The following is a 13352-nucleotide window of genomic DNA, read 5'->3' as shown; positions in this document are numbered from 1 at the left end:
CAGCATTTGAACTATCAGCCACGACAAAGATTTTTTTTAACATCAGTTTCAAAACCATGTGGTTTACGTATTGTGGTAAACCACTTTTATCGTTCACTATCGTTACACTATGGTTATCATTGTTTATATCGTTACAACAGTGTAAACAGTGATAACCATAGTGTATCACTACACAAGGTCACCTCTTGCCACGCTGTTATACCTGGGCTGACCACAGCTGACTCCGCCCATGGCTCCGCCTGCTTGCCCAGGTATAAAGGTGGTCGACTGGCTGGTATTCCTCCTTGTTGGATCCGATCACCCACGAGGGTGGGCTCTGTTATTTAGCCAATAAAAACCTATAGTTACTAACTTAACTCGTCCCTTTTCATGAACTGAATTGATAGGTATATCAATTTTATTGGCTAAATTTTGAAATGTCTACAACGGAGCAGCCAAACGACCAGTCAGACGTACAACCCCAGCCAAACGGCCATCCACAACAGCCCCAGCAACCGGCCTGGCTACGAGCCCTCCGGCCGCCGTACCTGGATCTAAACCCACAGGCTGCGAATTCAGCCCTCGACTTCGAACACTGGCTGAGCTGCTTCGAAGCCTACCTGGGAGAATCCGGCGTCCGGCACCCAAACTAAGAGTTCTGACCGCTCAGGTGAGCCCTAAAGTATTTGCACTCATCCGGGACATTGCCACATACGAGGACGCCCTCAACCTGCTAAAAGAACAGTATCGGAGCCCTGTAAACTCAATGTACGTCAGGCATCTCCTAAGATCCCGCTCGCAACAGCCAGGAGAGTCGGTTGATGATTTCTTACGGGCGCTGCAAATACTCGGCAGGGACTGTGACTTTAAAGCCGTAACAGCTGCAGAACATACAGATGGAAACATCCGAGATGCCTTCGTGAAAGGCCTTCGGTCAGACGACACACGGCAAAGACTGCTGGAATCAAAGGACCTCGACCTGAAAACAGCTGCTATCCTCGCTTGCTCCTTGGAAGTGGCCCATCGGGACCTCGAGGCGTACTCCAGGTACTGTGCTGCGCGACCCTGGGACTCGGGCCCGACCCCGGCCGCAATACCCCTCGCACCGCCGCCTCTGGGACCTACCACAGCGTCGGTGTCCCGGAACCGATCGGGACCGCCACCCCCGGTGCCGGCTGCGACATCGGAGCCCCGCGATCGGGCCGCCGGCTGCTTCTTCTGTGGCAAGGCGAAACACCCGAGGGCGCGCTGCCCTGCAAGAAACGCGACCTGCTCCGACTGCCACAAGAAAGGCCACTTCGCGAAGGCCTGCAGGGGGAAAGCCACAGACGCCAGCAGTGCCTCATGCCAGTTGTGGGGGCGGCCATCTTTCATCAAGGCTACAGATGCCAGTATCCCCTCGTGTGAGTCGTGGGGCGGCCATCTTTGATCAAGGCCACCGACGCCGGCAGTGCCTCATGTGAGTTGTGGGGGCGGCCATCTTCTCCGCCATTTTATTCAACGTCGTGGGCGCCGCCATTTTGTTCACCACACTCGACCGCCACCTTGTCTCCAGACCTGACCACCGCAGACTGCAGCAGCTCGCTCAGCCATACACTAGCCTCCGTCACACTTGACCAAGCTCGCCCGCATCACCTGTCCAAGTCCATGATGGACATCAAAGTAAACGGCCACGCCACGACCTGCCTGTTCGACAGCGGAAGCACGGAGAGTTTCATCCATCCAGACACGGTGAGCCACTACTCCCTCACTGTCCGGCCAACGCGCAACCGGATCTCAATGGCGTCGAGGTCCCATTCTACAGACATCAGCGACTACTGTGCTGTGACCCTGTCGGTTAGGGGCACGGAGTATAAAAATTTTAAACTTCTTGTCCTGCCCCAGCTCTGCGCTGCCGTCCTACTAGGGCTGGATTTCCAATCCCACCTTCAAAGTGTCACTTTGGCATACGGTGGACCCCTCCCCCCCCTCACAGTCTACAACCAGCAGTTTTTAAACCGCCCGCCGCGTACCACCTGCGGCCTATCCACCCTCAAGGTCCCGCCCCCCTCCCTGTTCGCTAACCTCACCCGCGACTGTAAACCCGTCGCTACCAAGAGCAGGCGGTACAGCGCCGGGGACAGAGCTTTTATTAGCTCCGAGGTGCAGCGACTCCTGAAGGAGGGCATCATCGAGGGAAGCAACAGCCCCTGGCGTGCCCAGATCGTAGTCGTTAAGACCGGCGATAAACACCGCCTGGTCATCGACTACAGCCAAACCGTAAACCGGTACACCCAGCTGGATGCATACCCCCTTCCCCGCATACCCCCTTCCCCGCATATCTGATATGGTCAATCAGATTGCACAGTACCGGGTATTCTCTACCATCGACCTTAAGTCGGCCTATCCGCCCTGAGGACCGCCAGTATACTGCCTTCGAGGCGAATGGCCGCCTCTACCACTTCCGTAGGGTTCCCTTCGGCGTCACCAATGGGGTTTCGGTCTTCCAAAGGGAGATGGACCGGATGGTTGACCAGAACGGGCTGCATGCCACGTTCCCTTATCTAGATAACGTCACCATCTGCGGCCGCTGTGGTGTATGTGCCTTTAAGAGCAATTATGGTGTATGTGCCTTTAAGAGCCCCAGGTGTGCGTAATGCCGGTAATTGCCACTTGGGCTACATAAGCCTGTGTATTGTGTATATCCTTTAGAAACCCCCCCCCCGCCAGACTTGCTTAGTAAATACCTATGAACCAACTCCTGTCTTCAGTGTCTTTATCTACACACGGACACTACAGTGGCGACGAAGTGGAAACGGACTTACCTGCAATTCGGCAGCACCTCAAGGACATCGATTCCTCCAGCGTCCAGAAGACTCAAGGAAGTAAGAGAAACTGTGGTTTCACCAGCTGCCAAGCTGGTGACAGGTACTGCGCTAATCCTTCCTGGGCGTCAGGCTGGAGCTCCAGCGGCAGGCTCTACAGCTGAGACAGGCAGCGAAATCGGAGGCAAGCAATAACGGACTGGGAGGGTGCACTCGAGAGACGGCCGGCGCGGCAAGCAGGTCAGCGTTTAGACCTCCGTCGGGAACGAGTCTCCAACAGTGAATAAATGGAAACCACAGTAAAACAGCGTTGTTATCGGTAGCAGTGGCAGGAAAGCGCGGGAAGCGCCATATCTTTTCTGAAATGCCTAAATCTGGCAATATTGAGGCTTTTGATGGCGAAATAGAAGATTGGACCACATACGTGGAAAGAGTAGAGGTTTATTGCACTGCAAATGGAATAACAGATGAAAAAAAGCTTCAGTACTTCTGAACTTAATGGGCGCGAAGACATACGGGCTGTTACGAAATTTAATCACTCCAGCCAAACCAAAGGACAAGACTTTTAAAGAAATTGTTGATACCCTGCAGGAGCATTTAAACCCAACACCGCTGCTGGTAGCAGAACGATTCAAGTTCTTCAAGAGAAATCAACACAAGAATGAAAGTAACGCTGGTTACCTAACCGAATTAAGAAAGCTATCAAAGTACTGCCAATTCGGAGCAGGACTATCGGATTATCTTCGAGACAAATTTGTTTGCGGTCTCTTCAGTGAAGGAACACAAAAAAGACTGCTTTCTGAAAAAGATTTAACATTGGACAAAGCTTTCAGTATGGCTGTATCATACGAAGCAGCAGCAAAAGGAGCTGCAGAGATACAACAAGAGACACAGGACTTCGGCACCCATAAAATGACACAGGAGTTCGGAAGATGTTATCGCTGCGGCAGATCCACCCATAACCAGAGGGACTGCTGGTTCAAGGGCAAAGCATGCAGGCAATGTGGTAAGATTGGACACATTGCACGGGTATGCCAATCTGGACAAAATAAATCCACTGACGGAAAACAAAAAATCAATAAAGAAAAGTACAGGAAGGTACAAATGATGACGGACAATAACTCCGAAGACCAGAATAGCAATAGCGACTCCGGAAACAAGAGACTAAGCTGTCTCAAATTACATAATGTACTTGCCAAAGAGGATTACCAAACCATTTGGGTTACCCTCACAATAGCAGGGTCCCCAGTTAAAATGGAGCTAGATACAGGATCAGCTCTAACCGTAATAAATCGACGAGACTACGAGAGGCTATTTTCGCATATACCTCTAAAAGACACATCCATTATCTTAAAAACATATACGGGGCAGAAAGTCTACCCCAAAGGAAAAATAAGGGTGCCTGTGGTATACAACGGCAAAGAAATACAAAAGTTGTATTTATACATTCTACAAGATGGTGGTCCACCGTTGTTGGGACGTGAATGGATATGGAAGATACGTTTAGACTGGCACTCCATTCAGGCACTGACGGTGACCAGTAAGGAAAAAAACAATGATGACATCATACCTGAACGATTAAAAGACATCTTGGCCAACGCCAAAGAAGTGTTTCAAGAGAAACTAGGAACCTTGAAAGGCATCACCGCCTCAATAAAAGTGGAAGATACAGCAATTCCAAAAATTTTTAAAGCAAGGCCGGTGCCATACGCAATACGTCCGGCAGTCGAGGCAGAGCTGAAGAATTTGGAAAAGGCAGGCGTATTATCCAAAATAGATTGGAGCGAATGGGCAACACCCATCGTTCCAGTCATGAAAAAAATTGAAAAATAACTCTGAGGAACAGAAAAAAATTCGCATCTGTGGGGACTTTAAGGTGACTGTAAACCCGGTCCTTCACACGGTACAGTATCCTCTTCCGAGGATAGAAGATATTTTCGCCTCACTATCCGGAGGGAAACGTTTCACAAAAATTGACTTGGCACAGGCATATCTGCAGATGGAGGTTGAGGAGACCTCTAAAAAGTATCTCACAATAAACACACACAAAGGCCTGTACCAGTACAATCGACTGGTTTTTGGAATAGCATCAGCTCCAGCTATCTGGCAAAGAGCTATGGAGCAAGTCCTGCAAGGGATTCCGGGGACTCAATGCTACCTAGACGACATCCTTATAACAGGAGAAAACGACAACGAGCACCTTGCCAATTTGGAGCAGGTGCTCACTAGGCTGAAAGAACGAGGCCTACAAGCAAATCGCCCCAAGTGCGAATTTTTCCAAAATCAGATATCATGTTGTGGCCACATAATTAATAAGGAAGGGTTGCATAAGTCACCTGAAAAAATTGAAGCAGTTATAAAAGCCCCAGCACCTGAAAATGTTTCACAATTAAGGTCATTCCTGGGATTAATAAATTACTATCATAAATTTTTACCGAACTTATCAACTATTCTACACCCTCTTAATCTTCTACAGACAGGAGTGATTTGGAAATGGAACGAAGACTGTAAACGTGCCTTCCATAAATGTAAAGACTTAATCACATCCGAGAAAGTTTTGGCTCATTACAACCCATCACTACCAATCAGACTGGCGTGCGATGCATCCCCTTACGGCATAGGAGCGGTATTGTCCCATAGATTCCCTGATGGCTCGGAACGGCCGATAGCTTTTGCGTCACGCTCATTGAACTCAGCTGAGCGTAACTATGCCCAGATAGACAGGGAAGCACTCAGCCTGGTATGGGGAGTGAAGAAATTCAACCATTACCTACACGGACAAAAATTTACCTTGCTGACTGACCATCAACCCCTCATCTCCATATTCAACCCTAAAAAAGGTGTCCCCATTATGACGGCACAAAGACTACAGAGGTGGTCCCTTTTTCTAGGGGCACACCAATAAAACATTGAATACAAAGGGTCAAAACAGCATGGGAATGCGGACGGTTTATCACGCCTACCGTTGCCAACGATAGAAGAGGCACCTACAGTAGACCCAGTAGAGATATTCCACTCTACCATAGTGGAATGTCTACCGGTGACAAATTCTGCCATTGAAAGGGAGACAAGAAATGACCCTACTCTCTCACGGGTCTACAATTTAACAGTGAAGGGATGGCCAGCACATGGCGAACCACTGTTGCCAGCATTCTCGCAAAGAAGAGAACAGCTGTCAGTGTGCCGAGGAACCTTGATGTGTGGATCCAGAGTGGTGATTCCACCCAAACTCCAGGATAAAGTGCTAAAGGAGCTTCACGAGGGGCATCTGGGTGGAGTGAAAATGAAGAACCTAGCTAGGGCGTTTGTATGGTGGCCAGGTATCGATGGAGACATCGAAGACATGACCAAGAGCTGCCTAGGATGCCAGAAGGTCCAAAATGCTCCGCCACAGGCCCCTCTACATCCATGGGAGTGGCCCTCATCTCCCTGGCAAAGGGTGCACATCGACTTTGCTGGTCCATTTATGGACTCAATGTTCTTAATCGCAGTTGATGCACACTCCAAGTGGCCGGAGGTAATAAAGATGTCCTCCACCACCACGGAAAAAACCATCACAGTATTAAGGACCATATTTGCCAGGAATGGGCTGCCGGAGCAGATATGTTCTGATAATGGACCGCAATTTGTGTCCGAAGAATTCAGAAAGTTCTTAAAGAACAATGGGGTAAAGCACTACACGTCCGCCCCATACCATCCCGCCACCAATGGATTGGCTGAAAGGTTTGTCCAGACCTTCAAGAAGGCCATCAAGGCCATGGGTAATGAAGACATAAAACTTCAGCACAAGGTGGATAACTTCTTATTTGCATATAGGAATGCAACGCATATGGTTACTAACCAAACTCCCGCCATGATGTTCTACAATAAAAACCTAAGATGCCGGCTGGATTTGGTCAAGCCCAACATCCGAAGGGACGTGGAGAACCGGCAGTTTCAGGGCATGAATGAAAGGCCAACTAGGGCCTTCCAGATAGGCCAACCGGTTTTGGCCCGGGACTACCGTACCGAGAAATGGCAGCCTGGAACTATCTGCACACGATTAGGACCACTGATGTATACCGTGGACATCGGAGACAGCATAATAAGGCGCCATGCTGACCAAATCATCAAGTCATCCGAAAAGGGACAACCTACACCACCACTCTATACATCAAACGATGAAGTAGAGATACCCATATCTACCTCCGATCCGGTGATACTGGAGCCCGATGAACCCGACACTGGCCTTCAAGCCGAATCAGCCTTGCCAGAAGAACCTACTACACCACCAGAAACTACTACACCCCCGAGGCGTTATCCGGACCGAGTCAGGAAGCCTCCTGAGAGACTAACTTATAATTAATTAATACAGCAATGTATATTATTTTGCATATAACATGTAATTAATAATTACTTAAAATATGATGTACTAGTTAGCTAGAAGGGGAGGAATTGTGGTGTATGTGCCTTTAAGGGCAATTATGGTGTATGTGCCTTTAAGAGCCCCAGGTGTGCGTAATGCCGGTAATTGCCACTTGGGCTATATAAGCCTGTGTATTGTGTATATCCTTTAGAAACCCCCCCCCAGACTTGCTTAGTAAATACCTATGAACCAACTCCTGTCTTCAGTGTCTTTATCTACACACGGACACTACAGCCGCGACCGGCAGGACCATGATGTTAATCTGGAGAGATTCCTCCGTACGGCCCAACGGCTGAACCTCACCTACAATAAGGAGAAATGTGTGTTTAACACCTCGCGCCTTGCCATCCTCGGCTGCGTAGTAGAGAACGGAGTCATCGGCCCCGACCCCGAAAGAATGCGCCCCCTCATGGAGCTTCCCCTCCCCCACTGTCCAAAGGCGCTGAAGAGAACCCTGGGGCTCTTCGCCTACTATGCCCAATTATGCGGACAAAGCCAGACCCCTCATGAAGTCCACCTCCTTCCCCCTGACAGCAGAAGCATGCGCAGCCTTCTCCCTCATAAAGGGAGACATTGCTAAGGCCACAATGCACGCGGTGGATGAGTCTATCCCTTTCCAAGTGGAGAGCGATGCATCCGACTTCGCCCTAGCTGCAACCCTTAACCAGGCGGGGAGACCTGTGGCCTTCTTCTCAAGGACCCTCCAGGGCCCTGAGATCCAACACTCTTCGGTCGAGAAGGAGGCCTAGGCGATCGTGGAGGCAGTACGACGCTGGAGGCATTACCTGGCAGGCAAACGATTTACCCTCCTCACCGACCAGCGCTTGGTCGCTTTTATGTTTAATAACAAGCTGAGGGGCAAAATCAAGAACGACAAGATCTTGAGGTGGAGAATCGAGCTCTCCACCTACGATTGTGATATCTTGTACCGGCCTGGTAAACTGAACGAACCCCCAGATGCTCTATCACGAAGTACATGCGCCAACGCGCAAATTAATAGACTGCAGACCCTCCACAACGACCTTTGCCACCCCGGGGTCACCAGACTTTACCACTTCATTAAGGCCCGCAACCTGCCCTACTCCATTGAGGAGGTCAGGACCATGACCAGGAACTGCCAAACCTGTGCCGAATGCAAACCGCATCTCTTTAGGCCGGACAGAGCAAGCCTGATCAAGGCCACCCGCCCCTTCGAGCGCTTGAGCATCGATTTTAAGGGGCCCCTCCCGTCCTCTGACCGTAATGTGTACTTCCTCAACATTATTGATGAGTACTCCCGTTTCCCCTTTGCCTTCCCCTGCCCAGACATGACCAGTACCACGGTCATCAAATGCCTGAACAACCTCTTCGCCTTGTTCGGGTTCCTGAACTATATACATAGCGACCGGGGCTCATCCTTCATGAGCGAGGAACTTCGCCAGTTCCTACTAGCGAGAGGTATTGCTGCAAGCAGGACCACCAGCTACAACCCCCGAGGGAACGGCCAGGTGGAAAGAGAGAACGCGACTGTCTGGAAGGCCGTTCTCTTAGCCTTAAAGTCTAAGGGCCTCCCAACCTCTCGCTGGCAGGAAGTCCTCCCGGCAGCGCTGCATTCCATCCGGTCACTGCTTTGCACTGCCATTAACGCCACCCCCCATGAACGAATGTTTGTTTTCCCCAGGAAGTCGACTACGGGAACCTCGCTACCAACATGGCTGACTTCTCCGGGACCCATCTTGCTGCGAAAGCACGCGAGGGCCCATAAAACGGACCCCCTGGTCGAGAGGGTGGACCTCCTGCACGCCAACCCCCAGTACGCCTATGTGGCATACCCAGACGAGTGGGAGGACACAATCTCCTTACGAGACCTCGCACCCTCGGGCACCCATGAGACACCACCGTTACCCCCCACCACCCCCCCAAATCCAGCCCAGGTAGACGGCATGCCGGAACCCCACGAGCCTTCGCCGACCACGCAGATACTGCACCACCGCCGCCGCTGCTGCGCCGATCAGAAAGGCTTACGAGGCCTCCGGACAGACTGACATACCCGAACTGGTAGTACACTTCACCCCGCCGGACTCAAATTTAAACAAGGGGGCGAATGTGGTAAACCACTTTTATCGTTCACTGTCGTTACACTATGGTTATCACTGTTTACACTGTTGTATCACTGCACAAGGTCACCTCTTGCCACGCTGTTATACCTGGGCTGACCACAGCTGACTCCGCCCATGGCTCCGCCTGCTTGCCCAGGTATAAAGGTGGTCGACTGGCTGGTATTCCTCCTTGTTGGATCCGATCACCCACGAGGGTGGGCTCTGTTATTTAGCCAATAAAAACCTATAGTTACTAACTTAACTCGTCGCTTTTCATGAACTGAATTGATAGGTATATCACGTATTCACCCTCAATAACCTCTGCCCTTTCTTCATGAATGCTTTATTCCTTTTGGTTCTAGCCAGAGGTCAGTGGCAGGTCACACCTCCCTAAAGATTACCCACCACTATGAAAATATCAATAGCTTCATAATATAAAGATTTTAAAAAGCATTTCTTCCCATTTAACAGGTAAGGCTAAAGAATCAACTTATGTCTGTACGTTGTTTTTGTATCTAATGATACAAAAGCATCTCATACAAAAAGCATCGAATATTGCTGGAAATGTGCATTAGTCTCAGAGCACACTATTATAAAAAAAACGATAGCAAAATACTGCAGATGCTGGAAATCCAAAATAACAACAGAAAACGCTGGAAAAACTCAGCAGGCCAGGCAGCATCCGTGGAGAGAGAAACAGAGTTAACGTTTCAGGTCGAAGACCCTTTGTCAGATCTGAGAAAAAAAGCAGGAAATTAAACAGATGAAAAAGCAAGTTTGGGGGCTGGGAAATGGGGGAGGGGATGAAAGAACAAAAGGGAAGTTCTGTGAGAGGTGAAGAGACATTAAGGAGATATTCAAGGCGAGACGAGATGGTAAAAGGACAGGTAAAGAAACAAAGGATGGCTCTAGATGAAGTGTGAAATACGCTGGCAGAATGAGAGACAGCTGCCATGTGGGAGAGAAAAAAAGTGTGGATAAAAAATATGATAGGGGCCGAGTTTATGATCTGAAATTGTTGAACTCTATATTGAGTCCAGAAGGCTGCAAAGTGCCTAATTGGAAGATGAAAACTATAATATAATTAGTTTGTGAAATGCACAATAACATGCATTTCTGAAATTTAATTCTTTTTGGATAATGTTTTTGATCATTCAGTGGTTTTATCTGATGTTTAAAATACAATTACTAAATTTCACTTACAATTGTCAATACTGTATTGTCAAGAATTAAGGCTTTTTCCACATTTGCCAACAAATTAGTACATTTCAATGTGCTCGATAATTTGTAAGCGAATGTAAAAAATGGCCTTAATTCTTGACTGTCACAAGTAATTCAATGTAAATTGATCAAATTTTCAGATGATAAACTAGCAGGGGTAGTGAAATCAGAGGAAGCAGCTTCGAAATTACATAGAGTGACATAAAATACTCAAATGAGCAAAACAATGGCAGATGATATTTAATATAGACATGAAAACAAAAATGGGGAACACAGATACGCCATGATTGGCACTGAAGTTGAAAGAGACCATGGAATCTTCATTGACTTGACATTCAACACAGCCAACCAATGCAGAATAGCAATCAACAAGGCCAATAAAATGTCAAACTAATATAGGCACAACAGTAGAATACAAGTCAGAGGAAGTCATGATCAAACCTACAGTGGTCTGATCAGATCAAAACTTGGAGCACTGAATCCAGTTCTTATCACCAAGACACAAAGGAGATATTCATTAAAAAGAACCATAGCTCATCCATAGTATTAAAGATGTTTGAATTAAGAGGAAGGACCAGGTTTTTCAGACTTCAAAGGAGACATCTAAGGAGGTACTGAGAGGCAGCAAATTTGGAAATGGCAAACTCAGAAAATTACTTTAAAAGTAAACTGCAAGAATAGGGCAAGGAGACCAGCACAAACTAGTAAAAAGCAAATTCTTCACACAGAGATAGATATAGAATGGGCTCCCCAAAAAGGGGAGTGGAGGAGAAATTGATGGATTGGGAGAAGGGGAAGTGCAACGAGACCTGGGTGTCCTTGTGCATCAATCGCTGAAGGTAAGCATGCAGGTGCAGCAGGCGGTTAAGAAGGCCAATGGTATGTTGGCTTTCATAGCGCGAGGGTTTGAGTACAGGAACAAGGATGTCTTGCTGCAGTTGTACGGGGTCTTGGTGAGACCACATCTTGAGTATTGTGTGCAGTTTTGGTCGCCTTATTGGAGGAAGGATGTTCTTGCCATGGAAAGAGTTCAGCGAAGATTCACCAGGCTGATACCTGGGATGGCAGGAATGACGTATGAGGAGAGATTGGGTCGATTGGGCTTGTACTCGCTGGAGTTTAGAAGAACGAGAGGGGATCTCATTGAAACTTATAAAATTCTGACAGGACTGGACAGACTAGATGCAGGAAGAATGTTCCCGATGGTCAGGGGAGTCCAGAACCAGGGGTCACAGTCTAAGGATAAGGGGTAAGCCATTTAGGACAGAGATGAGGAGGAATTTCTTCACCCAGAGAGTGGTGAACCTGTGGAATTCTCTACCACAGAAGGCAGTAGAGGCCAATTCATTAAATATATTCAAGAAGGAGTTGGATATATTTCTCAAGGCTAAAGGGATCAAGGGGTATGGGGAGAAAGCAGGTACCGGGTACTGAATTTGGATGGTCAGCCATGATCGCATTGAATGGCGGAGCAGGCTCGAGGGGCCGAATGGCCTCCTACTGCTCCTATCTTCTGTTTCTATGATTCATTAAAAAAAATAATTGCATGCTGCAAGAGGACTTGAGTATTTCTGAATGAAAGATGGGCTGACTGAACTTTCTCGCGTCCATGATTATCTTGTGTACAACTTACTGTCTCGCAAATTTCGCAAAATAACTTACAGAAATAAGCCCTCAACTTTTTTTTCACCTCAGATTTTTTTCAGCTTATCATATTTATGAAGCAGCAGTTTTCTTCTGCTGCCTCCGACAGGTACCTCGAAGCTTGACTTGGCCACTGTGACTACTTGGCACTTTCCAGAGTAAAAGAAAGTCACTAGATTTGCAAAACCACACTACAAATATTTAAAGTGATAGTCTACTCAAAACTGAACACAGATAGAACTTTATGTTGTGGGAATGTTAAATTATTTTATATGTCTACTTTTTTAGTTTATATATAAATGCAGCGGGAACATTTTCTGCTTCTAAAGGACGATTTATGATTTCATTTGATTTAATTCAATCGCCAACTCCTTACAATTTAAACAGAGGAAGGCCCGAAACCGGAGCCGCTACTTGTGGTGTTTTAATGCAAACCTCAAAGCTCCTGGAGCACGAGTAAGGCCGAAACAACAACAAACCTGGGTCTAGGCCGCAGCGGGCCTGGCAGCTGACACAGGGCGCTGTTGGGAAAGAGGTGCGCAGGCCCGGTTACCGGGGAACGCGCGTTTACTGCACCTGGTGTCAGGCCCGGGGAGGAGAGGGCAATACCGTGTCCCGCTCTGCCGACCACAGGCGCTCTCTCTTCTCTCTCCTCCCGCTCTCTCTCTCTCTGTGTGTCGGGTCCGCCTCGCTGGCGCTCCGGCTGACGTGGAACTGCTGCCTCAACACGGACGGCGGCCGAGTGGGCGAGCAGCCGCACAAACGCTTTCCCGACAGCCACGTCACACTCCCTCCTTTATTCTTTATTTATTAAATAAGCCCAGTCGCGCTTGAGCACAGTGTCACTCATTCCAGTTCAGAAATTATAACATATTTTTGATGTATCTCAATCCTAAATGTAAACATTTTGCAATACATAGTTTTGCAATCTCACTCTTTTGGTTCATAGGTGTCACTCCAATCAGCATCCCTAATCGTGACAGCTCTGATTTAAAAATGTAATATCTGTCCCCTGGTGTGTTGGATGCATTAGATGTGAGTTTTTATTTATCTATTTTTTCTCAACAATTTATTTCCTCCCCTGAAGATGTTGATTGAGGGATAAATATTGGCTCGGACCCTGCTCTTCTTCAAAATAGTGCCATGGAATCTTTTACTTCCACCTGAGAGGGCGGACAGGGCCATGGTTTAACATCTCATCCAAAAGACAACACCTCCGAC

At 48.1% G+C, this 13352-nt stretch overlaps 1 protein-coding gene across 2 annotated transcripts in view; it reads right to left on the bottom strand.

Moving 5' to 3' along the window:
• Positions 1 to 12877, bottom strand: part of copb1 (COPI coat complex subunit beta 1) — a 79897-nt gene extending 67020 nt beyond the window's left edge. The window contains exon 1 of one of the 2 annotated variants that reach the window (XM_086007907.1): positions 12611 to 12877. The gene's annotated coding sequence lies outside the window, so the exon portion shown is untranslated. The remainder of the gene's footprint in view (positions 1 to 12610) is intronic. The other variant, XM_086007906.1, reaches the window with a different exon arrangement.
• Positions 12878 to 13352: the final 475 nt, after the last annotated feature.

Source organism: Somniosus microcephalus, chromosome 15, assembly GCF_052327205.1.
Source record: "Somniosus microcephalus isolate GS21.2 chromosome 15, FLI_Smic_1.0, whole genome shotgun sequence".
NCBI classification, from domain to species: Eukaryota; Metazoa; Chordata; class Chondrichthyes; order Squaliformes; family Somniosidae; genus Somniosus; species Somniosus microcephalus.
Note: the sequence above shows the minus strand (reverse complement) of the source record. Positions and strands in the feature narration are given on the sequence as shown.